Genomic DNA, 13,992 nt, shown 5'->3' with positions numbered 1-13,992 from the left:
ATATTTTACTGTCTTTAAAATTGAAAAAAAGCATTATTGTTTTACAGATATTTGGCATTATTTAACAGACAATTATGTATATTAAGGATTAAATCATAAATTTCTCAAAGCTGTTAAATGACAGATAATATCTAGTAAACAACAAAATAACTTTTAATTAGATCGAAGCTGTAACAAAAGAATGAAAAAAATGTTAAAAAATTAAATATCCTTGTAAAGAACAATTGAACTATAATACATTGAATATTGTGATTTCATAAAATATCACAATAAGTGAAGATTTGGTTAATTTTGCCCCACAAACCTTTTGTCTTTCGTGATTAGTTCACAGTTCCATGGGAAAGTTGAAAATCCTTGTTTGTTTGTTTTTTTACGTTTTAATGGTTTCTGGCTGTGGTAAATGGTGTAATTTTGGTGATTATCTTTTAAAATTAAAGACAACATGCTTTTTTAAATGAAAGACAACACGTCTTTCAAATCTTGCTGGTCAATTTTTGAAATTCAAAGGACAAAATAATAAATATGCATTATTCTTTGACAAACTCATGAATCATTATGAAACCAAATACTGCCTGGAATGATAGTTAATATGCCTCCAGACTTGTAAAACTGTAGTGGTTTTTACAAAATGGCCAACAAAAATGAACAAACATGGGTTAAAGCCACCAAAACTTATATAAAATAAAATTGCTAATAAAATGCTTCAGAACAGCTCAATCAGCCGTCATTAAGCGTATTTCTTGCCGTATACTTGCATATTTCCTGCTGTGATGTGTCAGAACATCTTCTGTGAAAAGGCCGTGCTGCTTTCAGTGGCGTCTCACCGACACGACTCATCTCTTTTCCGTGTAATTACCGCTTCTGACTTTAACTTGAAGTTTGCTGTGAAGTTCCAGCGACAGAATTTTGGAGTATTTCCGACGAAGGGGGTCAAACTCCTCGTGCCAACATTCGGATGAACTCCAGAACGTAATTATTGAAAGTGACATTTCACGAAGATTTCAAGCGGGCTGTCTCATTAAAAATGTAGAATGAAGGGATATGTTTACAACCAATCACTCTGAGGAAGCTGTAATCTGACAACAACAACAACAAGCCAGCTCCAATATTTTTTTTATTATTTTTTATTTTTTCCACCGGTGCAATTAATCAAAAAGCAATTACATTAGCATGCTCGGGAGATGGATTAAGTGATTTTGACAATTTCAGCGGCTGCCTCGGCTTCGCTTGGGCCTCCCTCGTCCTGCCGTTCGCCTGTCTGTCGAGGGCTTAAAAAAAATCAGGAGAACATCGGGATAATTAGTCCAGAAGACGAGCAGAGGGCCGCTCACGTCTGTGGCACGCATCCAGAACCAGCCCCTACGTACTGCTCCAGCCGCCGCGTATTAAAGCAAACGTCTGTTTAATCACAGCGCACCGCACACCCTCCATGCTTTATTAGACCATAAATGTGCTGAATGAAGGCCTGGCGCCTAATTAGGGAAGACTCGAGTTCACTTACTATCACATACTGTTTCCCTCCACCTTCCTTTCCCCTGCACTGCCACTCGCATCGACTCAGTAGGAGGCAGCGGCGAATCCCTGCGGTCTCAAGAAGTCAACTCGCCTCCAACTTAGATGTTGAGGCGGCGGGTGGGGAAGGGAGGGGAGGATTTGCACTGGAGGCAAAATCTCGCTCCAGCCATTTCAGCCATTTTCTGTGTGAACCGTGCAGGTGGCCTCGGTGAGAGAGCGCCCGGAGGGGAAGCTAGTCATGCAGAGAGGAGTCCTCAATCTCAGCAGATGGACCATCGGTGGTGGGAGTGTGGCGTCGAGGCTCAAAGAACCGACTTGAGAGGCTCGGCTTCTGAAAAGGAGTTTCAAAAAAAGCAGGGGGAAAAAAAGAAGGGGGGGGGGGGGGGGTCAGGAGGTATCAACCCATGTGAGGCTTCGGAGTAAATGATGGGGAGCGAAACTTGGGGGAGAACCGACTTACCACCAGGCCAGACTAATAAGAGAGCCGCCATACAGCACACGAGTGCATTGGTTAATAGCCTCAGCAGTTGAAGATAATAGGTGCGGTCTGCGAGCCGGAGAACCTGAGATCCAGTCGAGGTCCCGGCGGTGGAATTAGGGTGAAGGACAGCGTTAGAGATACAGGGCGCTGCTGGGAAACTGCCATGCCCGCCACGCCGGTCATTTATTTATATGAGGCTCCTGGTTCAGGGAGAAGGTTGGTAATTACCATTAGCAATTACCACTGAGCAAGTACAGACACCTCTGGAGCTCTGGCTGGAGGTGCCAGATGTGGTCCAGAGGTGAGAACGGGGTCTCAGAAACACGCCCGAGTGCGCCGTTCAACATCCCCGATGCAGAATCAGGAGTTCCAGTGGCATCGTCCAGAACAGCTTCTACTCCACTGTAGACTGCAAAAAACAAACAACAAAACAAACAAAAAATAACACATTTTATACCTTTTTTTCCTCCTGTTTTGTAAAATTCCAGATAATGGATAATGGAATATATCATAAAATCACAGATAAAACAGTATTATTTACATGTTAACTGTTCAAAGAACAAGCCTAAACTGTAATTTGTGGCTACATTTTAAAAAAAATCTGTATTTTTACAAATGGTAATTCTTTTGTTTACTACTTTTGATGGTAAATTCACAGTATTTTACTCCCTTTAAATGAGCAAAATAAATTTTGATTAGATCAAATTGTACCAAAAAGAAAGGGAAAAAAATAAGTAAAAAATGAAATGTCTCCATTAGAAATCTGTATTTATACATTTTCATATTTTAAATATTTTGTTCACATCATTTTACCATAAAATGACTCTACGTATTTCACTGTCTTGAAATTTTCAAAAAATATTATTTTAAAGATGTTTTCTGCATATTAGCAATTGAAACATTTTAAGTGTTTTGAATTATATTACGAATTTTCCTTGTTTTGTAAAATTATAGATAACACCTGGTAAAATCACAAAGAAAACACAAAATACAATTTGCACATTAACTGTAAAAAACAGACCAAACTACATAAAGTACAAGTTCAAAATTCATATTTCTACATGTGGTCATTTGTGTAATATTCCACTATTTCATATTGTATTAAAATCAGCCAAAAACGCCATTATTTTATATATACTTATTTATCTATGATGAATAGTCTTGTAGGTTCAGAACTGAAAATGGTAAAGCAGTCATTTATTTATATGAGGCTCCTGGTTCAGGGAGAAGGTTGGTAATTACCATTAGCAATTACCACTGAGCAAGTACAGACACCTCTGGAGCTCTGGCTGGAGGTGCCAGATGTGGTCCAGAGGTGAGAACGGGGTCTCAGAAACACACCCGAGTGCGCCGTTCAACATCCCCGATGCAGAATCAGGAGTTCCAGTGGCATCGTCCAGAACAGTTTCCACTCCACTGTAGACTGCAAAAAACAAACAACAAAACAAAAAAACCCCCACATTTTATACCTTTTGGGAAAAGAACAAAAAGATGTTTTCCCAGTGTTGTGAAATTACTGATATTATCTAATAAAATCACAGATGAAACAGTATTATTTACACAGTAACTGTAGAAAACAAGTCTAAACTTATTATTATTATTATTATTATTATTATGTTTTAACTTGCAAAAAAGAAATGACATTATTATGTATTATTTCTGTCATTTCCAGACAATGTATGTATATTTCAATATAAGTCTCAATTATTGCATAATTTAAAAAAGTTGGCATTTTTAACCATTGTTTTCTTACATCACAGATATTTACAGAAGTTAATTTAACTTACAAAAAAACAAACCAAAACTGTAGACAATTTAATAATAATAATTTATTATTATAAATGATAAATAATTAGTAATATAATAATATTGATAAATAGTAATTTTTGATAATAAGTAATAATAAATAATAATAGGTATTATTATTTATTGTGATGACTCTCCAACTGGACAGGTGTTCCTGTCTTTCATATCTATTAATCTGTATTAATCATATATACTACTACTACTAATAATAATAATAATAATAATCAGCAACAACAAATTTTAAACAGTTTGCTCAGTTACAAGTTTTTGGCCATAAAATGACACTATTTTACTGTCTTTAAATTAGCATAAAACATCATTATATTACAGCTATTTTCCATTATATTATATTTTTTTACAGCTTTCCAACCTTAGACTATTTAAATATATGTTTTGTGGCACCGTTGCTGCCAGATATTTACTATTTTGTTTATTTTAGTCAAAGTGCAGCTCTGTACAACCTGAGCTGTGGCAGTGGAACATCCTCCTGAGTCAAAGAAAAAGAAACTATCCTCAAGATTGGTGTTATTATTATCTACTGGAGATGACAACTCCTGTAGCGAGGTGCGAAAACAATGCTCAGCCAGAGAGGGAATTACAGGCGATGGGAATAATAGGCCCGGCCAGGTGAGTGCACCACTTTCTGCACAGCAAAGGTAAAGAGAGGAGGCCTTACTAGTGGGCGGTGCGACGCATTAGCATCAACTTAGCAGCAGGTCTTCAGGTACAGAGGAGTCCACTGGACACTCCTGCATCCATGCTGACGGCTGGAGGCAGCGGGCGCCACGCTGTTCTCTGAAAGCAGCGGACGCCCCGCCTCGACGGTAATGAGACAAGACCACCGCCACCGAGGCACCCGCCATAATTACACACACATACGTGGACCCACACACACAAACACACTGTTTAGTTTCAGACCAACCGCTGAAAGGAAAAAACAAAAACACAACTGCAACTTAGTCCCTGAGTAAAGGTGAAGTGGAGGTGGAGGTTGTTTTTGTGTAGTCACAGTTTGTTGTGCAGTTTGTGTTCCCGTTTACTGTTTTGTTGTTTTTGTTTGGCGATTGGAGTTTACATGCTGTGAAATAAAAGTTTAGCTTCTCTTCAAAATCAATTGATCAGTTAGTGTTGTTTTGTGTTGTTTTTTATCGTGTCGTTTTGTGTCTCACTTTTGTTGTATTTGTCCTGTTTGTGTCGTTTTGTGTTTTGACTTGTGTGTTTTCAGTCAGGTTTTGTCGTGTGTCTTATTTGTGTTGCTTTCTGTTTGTTTCTTGTCGTTTTGCGTCTCATTTGGAGTCTCGTTTTTGTCATTCAGTGCTCCAATTTGTGTGTTTTGTTTTTGTATGTCTGGATTTATGTTTTTGAGCATCTTATTTTTGTTGTTTTGTGTCTGGTTTGTGCTGCTTTATTCCTCATTTTTGTTGTTTTTGTCCTTGTACACTCAACAAAAATATAAACAACACTTTTGTTTTTGCTCTCATTTTTTATGAGATGAACTCAAAGATCTAAAACTTTTTCCACATACACAATATCACCATTTCACTCAAATATTGTTCACAAATCTGTCTAAATCTGGGATAGGTGCTCTGAAAGGATAAGATATAGCTCTGAAAGGTGCAGTTTCATCACACAGCACAATGCCACAGATGTGGCAAGATTTGAGGGAGCGTGCAATTGGCATGCTGACAGCAGGAATGTCAACCAGAGCTGTTGCTGGTGTATTGAATGTTCATTTCTCTACCATAAGCCGTCTCCAAAGGCGTTTCAGAGAATTTGGCAGTACATCCAACCAGCCTCACAACCTCAGACCACGTGTAACCACACCAGCCCAGGACCTCCACATCCAGCATGTTCCCCTCCAAGATGGTCTGAGACCAGCCACTCAGACAGCTGCTGACACAATCGGTTTGCAGAACCAAAGAATTTCTGCACAAACTGTCAGAAACCGTCACAGGGAAGCTCATCTGCATGCTCGTCGTCCTCATCGGGGTCTCCACCTGACTCCAGTTCGTCATTGTAACCGACTTGAGTGGGCAAATGCTCACATTGGATGGCGTCTGGCACGTTGGAGAGATGTTCTCTTCACGGATGAGTGCCGGTTTACACTGTTCAGGGCAGATGGCAGACAGCGTGTGTGGCGTCGTGTGGGTGAGCGGTTTTCTGATGTCAGTGTTGTGGATGGAGTGGCCCATGGTGGCGGTGGGGTTATGGTATGGGCAGGCGTCTGTTATGGACGAAGAACACAGGTGCATTTTATTGATGGCATTTTGAATGCACAGAGACACCGTGACGAGATTCTGAGTCCAGTTGTTATGCCATACATCCAAGAACATCACCTCATGTTGCAGCAGGATAAGGTACGGCCCCATGGTGCAAGGATCAGTACACAATTCTTGGAAGCTGAAAACGTCCCAGTTCTTGCTTGGCCAGCATACTCACCGGACATGTCACCCATTGAGCATGTTTGGGATGCTCTGGATCGGCGTATACGACAGCGTGTACCAGTTCCCGCCAATATCCAGCGACTTCACACAGCCATTGAAGAGGAGTGGACCCCCCAATAAAACAAAACTGCACCTTTCAGAGTGTCCTTTTATTGTGGGCAGTCTAAGGCACACCTGTGCACTAATCATGGTGTCTAATCAGCATCTTGATATGGCACACCTGTGAGGTGGGATGGATTATCTCAGCAAAGGAGAAATGCTCACTATCACAGATTTAGACAGATTTGTGAACAATATTTGAGAGAAATGGTGATATTGTGTATGTGGAAAAAGTTTTAGATCTTTGAGTTCATCTAATAAAAAATGGGAGCAAAAAGAAAAGTGTTGCGTTTATATTTTTGTTGAGTGTAAGTCTTGTTTGTGTCATTTGTGTTGTTTTCTGTCTTGTTTTTGTCATGTTGTGTCTGCTTCTTGTTGTTTTGTATAGTTTCCTGTCACATTTTTTGTTGTTTTGTGTTTGATTAATGTTGCTTTATTCCATGGTTTTGTGGTTTTGTTTGTCTTTTTTTGTTTTTGTCACATTTTTCTTGTTTTGTGTTTTGACTTGTGTGTTTTCAATCAGTTTTTGTCATTTTGTGTTGTTTTGTGTTGATTTCTGTTTTTTTGTAATTTTGTGTCTCATTTGTGTTGTTTTAGATTTGTTTTTTGCCGTTTTTTGTCTCATTTAAAGTCTGATTTGTCATTTAGTGTTGTGATAAGTGTGTTTGGCTATTTTTAAGTCTTGTAAGTGGTTTTATGTTTTTGTGTGTCTTATTTTTGTTATTTTGTGTCCAGTTTGTGTTGTTTTATTCCACGTTTTTGTCATTTTGTGTCTTGTCTGTGTCGCTTTGAGCCTCATGTTTGTTTTGTGTTTGACTTGTGTTTTTTATTCCACATTTTGTCATTTTGTGTTTTCTTCTGTTTTTATTGTTTAGTGTTTTGACTTGTGTGTTTTCAGACAGCTTTTTGTCATTGTTTGTCTCGTTTGCATCGGTTTGTGCTGTTTTCTGTTTGTTTTTTGTTTTGTGTCTTGTTTGGAGTCTCGTTTTTTGTTTTCGTGCTACGTTTTTGTTGTCAGTAGTGTTTTGATCAATGTGTTTTGTGCCTGAATTTGTGGCTGTGTTTCTGTTGTTTTGTGTCTTTGCATCTGTTATTTTGTCTGGTTTGTGGTGTTGTGTCTTCTTTTTTTTCTCTTTTAGTGTTTTGATTTGCGTTTATTGTGTGTTTTATTGCTGTTTTGAATCTTGTTTGTCTCATTTTTGCCATTTTGTGTGTTGTTTTTGTCAATTTGCATTTCGATTTGTGAGGTTTTTCTAATGTTTCATGTCTTTATTGCGTCACTTTATGCATTTTTCTGCATTTCTTTTGCTCCAAGTGGCCAAAAACTCACATAATGCAGCTTTTAAATACTTGTTTTTCTTACTGTACATGCTTTTAAACAGAAAGCATAGCCTGTGCATATGTGCGGAACATTTTCTGGTTATGAGCCGCTCAGTTGTTATTAGGATCCTCATTTGCATGTTTTCCTGCAGCACGGTTCCTGCACATTTGCCCGAATGTGCACCCGGCGGTAATGTCCAGGTCAGACCCGCACGCTTGTTTCACCCTCTCCTCCCAGAGTTGTTGTTCAGGTGGTCAGATAAGCGTTAGTGCTCCTCTCTGCAGTGCAACGCCATGCCGTGTAATTATCTTTTGCCAGGATAATCAGTGGTGCTAAAAGGTGATGGATGGTGAGGGAATGCATCGCAATAAACCAAGCAGGCAGCCCTGTGATAAGCCCAAGCACTCAGCCAGGCACTCTAAATTTGTGATGCATCTGACTCATTTCAAATCAAAACACGGGGCAATTAGATGCCTTACCGAGTGTTCTAATTGTAAAATATCCGAGTGTGAATAAAATAAAATAAGATTACTATTTATTGGCACGGGTAATGAAGATCGCTCGCCAATTTGCCAAATGCTAATCACAATCGTTTTCATGTAAATTCCTGCGTTTCAAAGCAGGAAAAAATAGTGTTCAGGTCCTAAACACATAATAAGAGGCTCTAAAATATTGCCACCGCAAAGTACAATTTCATCATTTTCTGCTGCGTCTGATGTTTGAGGGGAAATGGTTTGCATTAGCATTCACGGCGTTTAGCTGACGCTCATATTCACAGCCGCTCGCAGTGAGTGAGGCAGGAGGTTGGGAGGCTCGTTCAAGGACACGGTGACAGAATGGAGGCCCGTTTGCTGAGCGTATTGTCTGTCGGGAGTGATGAAAACCCGTGACCTCTCAGTTCGAGGACGGTTTCCGACACCCGCTTTGAGAAGTCACGAAGAACAGCGGCAGGAACAAGCTGATGTTTGGTTTTTCAGAGTGAGGGTAAAATAAGAAAATGGTAAAATCCCAAAGCACCTGGCAATAATTGAACAGGTTTACCTTTTCAGAACAACGCTCTAAGCTGAAGTGTGGATTTAACACTGACATTATTTATAGGAGCAAAGCGATTGTGTTGAATTTTAAAGGTTTGCCAGAAAGAATGTGTTTACATAATAGCAGAAATTTCAACTTTTAGACTGTGTCTGGTGAAGATATTTTACATTTCAATACATGAGGCTGGAAAGAAATTATTGACAACTTACATTGTTGCAGTTTCTTGCTTCAGTACAGACAGCTGTTGCTTCTGAATGTAAAAAAGAAGCAAAAAATAATTAATAAAATTAAAGTCTTAAAATATACACCCATGCTGTATTATTAGATGTTGCATTCATAGATTTTATTAAAATTGATCGTCGGGCTTCCTAGTGCAAGTCTGAATGCATCATTTCTCCAATTTTTTTGTTTTTTTTTTGGTAAAAGTTTGGATAATTACACTTGTATGTACTTTACAAAGTTATTTATAGAGAATCACAATACAGGAAAATCGTAGCTGTCTAAGATTTCACCTATGACGGCTGTGTTTCATCTTATGAAAAACAGGTTCATGATTGTGTTTTTCTTTTTTAAGCGACTGAATCACGATTTTGAAACCTTCTTTTGGTGGCAGTGTTAATTGGTGTCACATCATTTTTCTATCTCGGCTAATATGATGTAATGATGGTTAAAGCATCTGAAATATTTATTTTTTTTGCTGTGCAGGTTTTGTGCTCATCATACAAAGCTTTGGTTTAAATGGAATGACAAATATGAAACAACTGCAAGGCAGAGGAGCCGTTTTTGATCAATGTCGTCCTTTACGGAGCAGAAATATTACCTTAAAACGGATTCATTTTGCTGAACCTGCCTGTTAAGTAAAGATTCAAACTCAATGTTGAAGTAAAATACATCAGGCAGATTCTTTTGTTGAGATTCGTCGTGAAATATTTATTTTCGTATCGAACAGCAGAACTAATCTGATTGCCTTCCTTCACTGTTACTATTGCACAAATGTTGGTGCTTAAACGACAAACAATGCGGCTTTATCAGCTCATTATATACTTTAAAATGCTTAAACTTCTATGCTATAGCTGAAAAACGATGCAGTGAAGCTTTGAGAGGCTGAGACGAGAAGAACTTTCAAAACTGTACTTAATTGCAGCGCTGAAGACAAATATACTCCACTCCAGCGGCGCTCCTGCAGTGTTCCCTATAAGCAGGTCTTAAGAGCAGTAAATAACACATTTTCTTGTTGTTTTCTCACCATTAAAGCTATTAAATTCTGTTAAAAGTGGCCGTGTGTTTACCTCTAAAGGTCGCCGATGACAGTGACCGCTTACAGGATATTACATATTCATGCAGGACAACTTTGAAGGCTGAGTGCCGAGTTAATGCATCTGCTTGTGCACTTTTTTTTGTCATTAGCTCAGTGTTTAACTGTTTGTGCATTCAGACGGTTTTCTGCAGAGAAATGAGAGCAGTGTTTGTGGATTTTGCTGTTTAATGTTCCCCAACATGGCCGCCACACTGCGCTGTCTGTTTTATTTGACAGGACGTCTCAGCTAATCCGCTAATTATGCCATGTGTGCTGTTTAGTTTGGACTTTTACTGTCTTTTACCGAGCACAGATGACAGGAGAAGGCAGATCCTGCAGCACAAACTGCTTATTACCCTTAAGGATGCAGTTAAGCGTCTTAATTTTGCAGCATTTGTTAGCATGCTGCTGTTAAATAACTATAGGCAGCTCATATGCAGACTTCACTGGCTTCCTTCTGTGTGCAGCCTTAACTGCAGGAGTGAGATCTAAAAGTTGCTGAATATGGAAATAGTCGAGCAAAGTAAGAGGTGCTTAAATATTTATCTGAGTACAGTGACTGAGGTAAATGTACTTGGCTAAGCTCCGCAGCTGCCTCCTCCTCGTGCACCCATATGGCCCCTTAAGGTGATCATTTCTGCAACAGTTGCTAAAGTTAATTGTTAATACGTTTCCCCGGGGCGCACGACCAGCCTCGTGCTTTTCAGGGGCTATTTTTACAGATTGTGCGCTTCTTAGAAACCCTTCAACCAAGAGGGAAAACTAGAGCAAAACCTGCCGTGTGCCCACAGTCTGCAGAAAACAGCATTTTAAAGATAAAACCACACTTCCCAGTGTCGCCTTCTTTCACCATTTGATGCCGATAGTGGCTGTAATTAAATTTTTGGCAATTTCCAACTCCTGAAGTGCCTCTCTTTCCTGCACAGTCCCCATGACTCCTCACCGGGAGCTCAGCGAACAGCAAGTCAACACGTCCTACAGAGCTGAGAGGCCGGGGACCTCTGGCTGACATGTGGACAGTCGATGGGCTCGTTGGCTGAGAAGAGTTTGGCCGCGGCTGAACTTCCCTCGCTAAGGGAACGTCAACAGCCCACTAAAATCCTATGTTTTCTATTTCTGTGCGGAGGCGATTTCGTTTCATGACCGAAACTCCGGCCGGCAAGAGCAAAGAGGATGTGAAGTTGATAACGGTTTTTAAAAGCTTCCCAGGTCTCTTCAACTTCTGGTAGAACAATCTGTAACAGCCGGCCTCGCCAAAAATGACTGATAACGAAAGTTTGAGACGTCTAGGTTTTGTGTATTTAAGACGAAGGTCAAGGTAGATTTATTTCTTATCTGCAGACAGTGGATTCTTTTGTGTTTCTGCCCTTGCAGTTGATACTTTAATTCCACAGTAGCAACTTTCACTGATGTTTAAAGCGAGTCAAGAGCTTTTTCCAGTAACCATATACTAAACACTGAAGGTAAATTCTGGATATTTATATTGTTTGGGATATTTTTACCATCAGTAATGCCGACATTTTTAACTTTGGGAACATGGTAGCATGTACAAATACCGTCATTTTCCAATCTTTATGCTATAAATGTCCATTACAGTTTACGGACCAATATCCTGGTTCAGATTTGACCACTACTACATGCTGTGGCTGCACACGTAGGCATATTTTATGCATTAATTCAAGATTATTGTGACATTGTTGGTGCATTATCTTTTAATTTATGCTTTGTAGCCCTCCAGCATGTTTAATGGGCATGTTATCTTTAAAAAGTGCCAAAATTCTAACTATAATAACTAAATAAATCATATTTTTAACTTTCTGGTGGTTCTTGAAGTCGTCATGTCTAATGTGCCAAACTGTGGGTAAAATTACCCAAATCTTAGCTCAAAATAGTATCTCAAAATCCCCTTTTCTGTATTTTTTTTTTTGAAAAATTAAGGTTAAAAATGAAAATTGTACACTTCCTGTCACAACTACGAAGCAACAATTCGCTTAGCTTCGGCCAGCAGCTACTCGACAAAATAATCCGGAATTTTTCTTCTTCACTGCAGGCTGTGTTTATGTAGTATAGTAGAGACTAGTATGGAAACAAATTATAGGAAAATATAACAGGTTTGATCTGTAAAATTATAGCAGCTTGGCTCAGAAATGGCAGAGGTGAAAGTTTACATTAAATTGTTGAAAGATACATTCAGCATGGTGGAACATCTTTCAGGAGTAGATTCGTAGAGTAGTTTGTAGAGGTTGTAAAACATTTATTGTATGTGGAACTACCATTTTCCCATTATTGGCGTTTAAATCTGCCTAAGCTTTTGGCTCTTTTGCAACCTGTCTGTCATTTACTAGTAGGATTTTTACTGTATTATCTGTTGTATAATGACATCTTTTTACAAATGGTATTATTTCTGCGTACACGGTTATTTAATCTGATATAAATGATGGTTAGAACTACAAAAATGGCATTATTCTCTAAGTTTATGGTGCAACAGGGTCAATGTCAGTCCAGATTCTTGGAAATCATCAATACAAGGACGGAATTTAATTAATGCTCTCAGTTCTTTTAGTATGGGGTCACAGAATAATGCGGATCTTGACCTTTAGCGGAGCAGTGGGCGATGAATGGCACTTGTTTTGAAAAGGAAAGTTCAAGCCTACACAGTACACACAATAATACCCAGTAGCCTTTGTATATAGAGATAACAATATGAAACTTTATTGTGATGTGTCACTATTATGTTGAGGAGGCCTTTGTGTGGGGAAATGTTTGACAATGACGGCGCAGCTGATTAAATTTGTCGAGAAAGAAACTCAATGTCAGTGAGCTGCAATAAAAGGATACGTTGCACTGTGGATCATTCGCCGAACAAAACGTACTCGCAGACAAATCACACACATTTCTGAAGTGAGGCCGGATGGGGTTTGGTACTTATAGCTAAGTCGCTTTCAGGAAAAGTCAATGGAGGCAAAGGGTTGGACTTGGCAGATATCCAAAACTCTACGTTCCAAACAAAAGGACCATTTACTCAAAATCAATGCCAAAGACAAACTGCACTGGGGTTAAATTGGGATACATATCAGGAATATGATTTTTTTTCTTTGTCTATTAGCTTGTGGTCCATGCTACAAAAAGCTCTAATACACTGTGAGCTTTTGGGCTGGGGCTCTTTCTCACAATAAGTGGAAGGACATAAAGTGTACACAGTATATATAGTAAAACAAGTTTTATGACACATGAAGTCAATGTGCTTCGAAGTGCATGCAGCAAATGCCACAAATGGCAACAAAGGCAGCTCTTTTAAGATGTGTTTTTTGCTGTTTTGGTGTAGAAGAACTCGACTCGACTTCACACTGCCCCGACCTCAACCCCGTCCATCGGCTTTTGGGATAAACTGGAACCCCAACTGCTAGCAAAGCCCTTCTCGTCCAAAGTAGTCCTCAACCTCGCTAATTCTCCCAGGGCAAACCTTGCAACCAGGTTTTTATAATCTGGTTGGAAGCCTGAAACTCTATAAGGAGTTGCTGTTTTGGCAGCACTCACTGATTTCATGTTGGTGTATACTGGCTCTTTAATGTAATTTGGCAGAGCGAAATAACACTACAAAGCAAAAATAAAAAGTCTAATAAAACCTCTTGAAACACCCAAAATTCATCAGGATGCACAAACAGTTCAACAAGGAATGTTCAAGATTTTAGAAAATGTTTTGTACATTCGCTGTAGTACCTGATTGCACCACAAGGTGGAGCCTCTCAACTCACTATTTTGTAGTATGAAAGATTGCAGCTCATTTGCTGTGTGTTTCTGAGTCCAATGAGTTCCCGCCGCCCGCTACATATTTAGGTCGATTCAGTATCCGTACATAACGTACACATGCAAAACACACACCTGTGCTCAGCGCAACTTAATTTTTTATTAAAGACTTCAGCTGTTGGAAATGATTCGACTGAGCAGCCTTGGCAGAATACTGTGCTCTCCGAGTGCTTTTCTAGTTTGTGTG

General features: G+C 39.2%; 1 long non-coding RNA gene across 1 annotated transcript in view; it reads right to left on the bottom strand.

Moving 5' to 3' along the window:
- Window positions 1–690: 690 nt before the first annotated feature.
- LOC127531363 (uncharacterized) overlaps window positions 691–13,992 on the bottom strand; it is a 41,000-nt gene continuing 27,698 nt past the window's right edge. Inside the window, exons 2-4 of the long non-coding RNA XR_007938419.1 lie at window positions 3,239–3,419; window positions 1,976–2,405; window positions 691–1,846 (exon numbers count right to left, since the gene is read on the bottom strand). This is a non-coding gene — a long non-coding RNA (uncharacterized LOC127531363). The remainder of the gene's footprint in view (window positions 1,847–1,975; window positions 2,406–3,238; window positions 3,420–13,992) is intronic.

This window comes from Acanthochromis polyacanthus, chromosome 20 (genome assembly GCF_021347895.1).
Source record: "Acanthochromis polyacanthus isolate Apoly-LR-REF ecotype Palm Island chromosome 20, KAUST_Apoly_ChrSc, whole genome shotgun sequence".
Classification (NCBI taxonomy): domain Eukaryota; kingdom Metazoa; phylum Chordata; class Actinopteri; family Pomacentridae; genus Acanthochromis; species Acanthochromis polyacanthus.
This window is presented reverse-complemented; position numbering and strand designations above follow the sequence as displayed.